At 39.6% G+C, this 5,506-nt stretch overlaps 1 pseudogene; it reads left to right on the forward strand.

Annotated features, from left to right (window-relative positions):
- Positions 1-1,590: 1,590 nt before the first annotated feature.
- On the forward strand, positions 1,591-4,984 carry LOC109701785 (armadillo repeat-containing protein 10-like; annotated as a pseudogene).
- The last annotated feature ends 522 nt before the right edge of the window (positions 4,985-5,506 follow it).

The following is a 5,506-nucleotide window of genomic DNA, read 5'->3' on the forward strand; positions in this document are numbered from 1 at the left end:
TGGCTAATTTTCTGGGACAGGTCAGGGAATATTTCCCACATTCAAAACTTTTACAGTTTGCCTCCTTCACACATTTGTCTTTCCAAAAATTATTCTACCCTCCCCTTGTCAGAGGTTGTCACAATTTTCACTGATGCTTCTGGGTGTGGTACTGTTGCCTATTACACCAAAGATCACCACAAGGTTAAACATACTGTTTTTGCTTCCACTCAAAGGGCAGAGCTGTATGCTGTTGTCATGGTCCTCAGGGACTTTCCACAACAACCTATCAATCTGTACAGTGATAGTCACAATGTGGTAGGTGTTTTATGCTACTTTGAAACTGCTTATATTGACCATACTAGTAGTGAAGAGTTATTTAATCTTTTCTTTGTTGTGTAGTCTGGTGTGAACTCTATCCCTGTTTGTTAGCCATTTGTGCTCACATTTTAATCTCCCTGTCTCCACTTGCTGATGGTAATGCCTGCTGACTGTAATGCCCAGACAGATAACCTAGTCTCTGGGCTTGCCTTGGGCTTGCCCACACAAACTGCCACACCTGTAGAAGCTGCCTGACTAAGTCATGCTTTGTACCATCAAAATGTTTCAGCCTTGTGTAGGCAATTTCACTTTACCAGAGAACAGGCTCCATGAATCATTCTATCCATACCTCCACACATGCTGGTGAGGCCACTAAGCATGTCATGGCTCATTGTTTGGCTATGTGGGGTCGAGGACATGCTTGTATTTTTCCTGAAGATGCAGCACACCCAATGTGAGTACTATCACAGTTTGTCAAGCCTCGTGGACTCCCCTAGTTCCAAAGATGAGGAACTGGAATACTGGAAGACTCAACCTGAGACAGGGAACCACTGAGGCTGATTCTTCCACTGACCAGAGGGCAGCCAAGGAGATGGCTGCCAGCAAGACAGATGCAGAACAGTGAGCCACCCACCTGGGGTCAAATGAAGAACATGAAAATGATGCTAACCAGTAACCTGGGGATGACTGGGAATCTCACAGTCACATTGCTGGCAGCATTGGTCCTAATTACAATGCAGGTAGGTATTGTCCAGGGTGATACATATTGGATCTTCATGCCCAACCCACCAATGGTACATCCTATCACTTGGTAGAGCCACTCTGTATCTATCTTTACTGATGATACAGTACACATGGGAGGTCATTCCTCAGAACATTTGGTGCCTCAATATAGTGACTACAACTTTACAGGTAAAGCTCATCTTATGGGTACATGGGAAAAAAAGCAATGATACTGTGGACTTGTGGCAATTGAGGCAACAAATATTGGCCATTCAAAAGTCTTATGATAATGTTGTTTTTTCCAGCTATTAGTGCAGAAACTATCCTGGATGATTTCAAGGGTTTCAATCTGTTTAATTTGCTAAAGCACTCCTTCTGGTATTTGGTGGGAATAAGTGTGTTATTGTCCATCTATTTTCTTGTTCTTTCAGTCTGATGCTGTATGGTGCAAAGGCGGCTCCTTGGCTTAAGCGTCAGGCTTCATTGGGAACATTTAAGAAATATAAAAGGGGGAGATGTGGAGAGCAGAGTATAAGAAGCCTATGAGAGTGTGACATAAGCACAGCCATGTCTGCAGGCCGGGATTGGCACAGCTCCCAGCTGCAGAAGGGAGTGAGGGCAAAATGCAGCACAGCTGCTTTTTATAAGATGTTTATGTGCAGAGAGTAATGATCACAGGTTCCCCCTGTTACCGATAACTACAGCATCATGCCACCCCAAGAACTGTTTCTCTACTTCCTTATTTGCCGCTGTATATAATAAATTTACTGGAGGTGGTGGAGGCTGTTGTGTGTCTCCACCAGAGCACCCAGCCCACTTGATCTCAGCTTTTTTGCATGTTTGTCTTTTGTCCTTTCTCAATCTCCCGTAGCTCCCAGTAAGTTTCCTAGGATGAGCTCGCACAGGCCACAAGACAGGTCTGTAATCCTAGCACTTGGGATGCTGAGGCAGGAGGATAGTGAGACCAGCCTGGGCTACATAGGGAGATACTGTTCCAAAAAAAAAAAAAACTGATTACTATTAACTATAGTTTTCCTTACAATATGGATTTAAGGGAATATCTTTCCCATGTGGTTATTTCTCCACTGTTAAACTATATAGACAGACAAGATTTCCATGGGAAGTAGCAGAATCCACACATGCAAGCCAATCCTTGGGGGAAATAAAATTATTACAGAAAGGGCTCAACAGTATTCCTTGGAGATCTGCTATCATGATATTCATTGCATCAATATCAAGACTATCAGAGGTAGCAAACATAACATGCTTAGATCAATGACTATCACATTTAGAGCTCAGTAAAGGTTATTTCTTAACATTTGTTGTCATCATATTACCATTATGTTTGAGGAATTACAGAAAATAATGTTGTCATCAACTAAATAAACCTGCAGAGGTGGTGGTTTCCCCCATATTCCTAATTAAGTTTCTAGTTTGGTTGATGTGAATATGGATTGAATTTGAGAAAGTAATAGTATATTAAGCTTAATAAAACAGAGATTTTTGATCCAAATGTACTAACCTGCTACATATCTAGGCAAATTATTTTTCTATCTCAAGTAGTAGAAAATAACTAAAATTGTTTACTTTTATATGGCAGAATCTTTTTACTGGTGAGATGTCTTCACTAGTGAGACATCTTCACTATCTAGCTATCAAGGTAAAACTTTCTTGCCTATTCTGTTCTCAATGACTCCCACCATGTCTCCAAACCAAATCATATAGCTTGGGTGTATCACATGTCAAATAGATGGCATTAGTACAATAAGTTCTGGAGAGATGTAGCAGCTACTACAGACATCTTAGAAAGACACATGGCAAAAAAAAAAAACAACCTTAATACAGTTTAGCAACCCAATAGTTCAATATATTTAGTCACATCACCTCCAAACAGAAGGTACACCGAGAGGAAGACTTTATGGGCTCTTGTAAATGTTAGAGGCAATCCATGACATATTTGGATTTATATTTGAATTCATATTTAGGTGTCAAGAAATGTTGGCTATGAGCAGGATCCAGAGAAAGAGAAAAGTTTTGAACTAGACAACCCTGTAATATAAACAGACTTGTGATTTTATTTAGTGGATCCAGTATTCCAAATATCTATGGTAGAAAGAATTTTTGCATGGAGTCCACACCAAGTCCCTAGGGAGAAATACAGTGAAAATTTCTCTCTGTCTTCCATAGGCATTGAAATATCATTTTAAAACAAATTATCTTGCTACTAGAATTATTATCTTAATGTCCTTCCCTCTTGTTGTGGGTTGAACTGCACCTTCAAAAAGGATATGTGGAAATTCTGGAGGAATTTAGTGAGAACTAAGCTTTCTGCAGATATAATTAATTTATAAGTTAGTTGAGGGTGTACATAATTCACTATGGCTTGTATCCTTAAAAAAATGGGAGAAGAGACACTGTCACAGTAGAGAAGACCACAGGAGGATGGGGACAGATATAGGAATAATGTATCTACCAGGCCAAGGATTGCCAGCCATCACCACAGTCTAGAAGAGACAAGGAAGGTTTCCTTTCCTAGAATCTTCAGAGAGCCCATCATGCTGGCCACATCTTGCTATCATTTTTCTAGCCTCCAGAACTGTGAGGCAATATATTTCTCTTGTTTAAAGGCATCCAGTTTGAGATACTTTATCACAACAGCCCTGAGAAACTCCACTTCTTAATTTTTCTTTGGGGGAAATAGCTAAACTCCTTCTCTGAATGTACCATCATAGGTCAGTATCTTTCAGGGTTTTTTAAAGTGTGTTTCCAAGGCCATCTGCATGACAATTCCTGCTTATCAGGAATGCAGATTCCTGATCCTCATTTGTGTCCTGTCTATGGAATCAAATTCTAAGAGACTCTGGAATCTGCATCTTAAAACAAATACATAGTATACAAGAGGCTTGCTAAGACTCTATATGTACCTAATTGTCACCACAGCCAGGAAGGATGTTACCATTATGATTCTCATTTTACACATGAGGAACTGAGGTTTTGAAAAGTTTAAATAATTTGAATCTCCTGGGGGTCATGTTCTGACATGTCTGTGGGAGCCTCCTGTCCAGGACCCTACAGCAGCATAGGTGGCACAGGGCACAGGCTGGGTGGTAGCTGGCTTGGTCCTTGGTGCAGGTGCTTGATACTGCATTTACAGGTTGATGCCCGACCAGTGACAAGATGGCCAAGGGCACAGGCTACACCCCTCGCAGTCTGCAGACTTAACCAATGCTTCCTATGATGATGTCCTAGAGGCTGAACAACTCAGAAACTCCTTTACCTGCTTGAGTCAACTGAGGATCTTGTAATCATTGAAAGATCCTTGGTCACTGTGTGTAATAATGCAGCCTTTTCAGCTAACAAAGCCACTGTTCATGAATTGGGTGGTATTCCAATTGTTGGAAACAAAATCAGCAATCCAGACTATGGTATTAAACAAAAAGCTTTAAAAGCACTAAATAACCCGAGTGTGAATGTTGAAAATCAAATCAAAATAAAGATATGTGTCAATCAGTTCTGTAAAGATGTCTTCTCTGGTCCCTGAACTCGGCTGCTCAGTATGACTGCTACCAATGACCACCCACATATGCGGCTACATTAACAACCTATTCCATGTGTCACTGACTGGAAATGGAAATACCAAGGTTCAAGTTTTGAATCTATTCGTGAATTTGTTTGAAAATCTAGCCATGACAGGATTACTCAGTACCCAGATGGATTCATCACTCTTTTCCCTTTTAACAGCATGTAGCTAAGGAAATTCTTCTTCAAGTACTTGTTTTATGCTATTTCAGAATATAAACAACTGCCTCAAAGTGGAAGGCTGTTTAGTTATTCATCTTTTTGTTAAAGGTTCATTGTTTTTCCTGTTATATAGAGAAGAATGTGCCCAGAAAAATGAGAGCTTTAGTTTATCATCTTGATGTGGATGTGAAAGAGAATAACAATAATACCAAAATTCTGATTAGTTGGTTGTATTTTTCAGAAGAGTAATACATTTTGGAAATTAACACACAGAATTTACCTTGTCTTCCTTCAGAAAAATTTTTTTCAGCTGCTGGATATGAATGGTAAATATCACCTTTCATCTTTAACACAGTACAGGTTGAGCATCCCTAATCTGACATGATGCTCAAAGTTTTGGATTTTGGAACAGTTTGGGTTTTTATACTAGGTATGTTTAACTGGTAAAGCTCATGCAGATATTCCAGTCTGAAAAACTCAAAACATGAAACACTTCCGGTCCCAAACATTGCAGAGAGGATACTCAAACTCTAACTTACGGTCTTCAGGGTTTTTTCAGACTATTTTGTTAATGTCAAATAAATATATGAGCTATACAGAAACCAGTTGTTTCATATCTATTTACTGATACTTTAGTGATTTCCTGTACATGAAATGGTAGTGATGATTTTATATATGACGTACTTCTCTACTCCTTGAAGTGAATTTCACTTACTTGTCTGCAACAGCATATGTGATTTAC

The sequence above is a fragment of the Castor canadensis genome, chromosome 15 (genome assembly GCF_047511655.1).
Source record: "Castor canadensis chromosome 15, mCasCan1.hap1v2, whole genome shotgun sequence".
NCBI classification, from domain to species: Eukaryota; Metazoa; Chordata; class Mammalia; order Rodentia; family Castoridae; genus Castor; species Castor canadensis.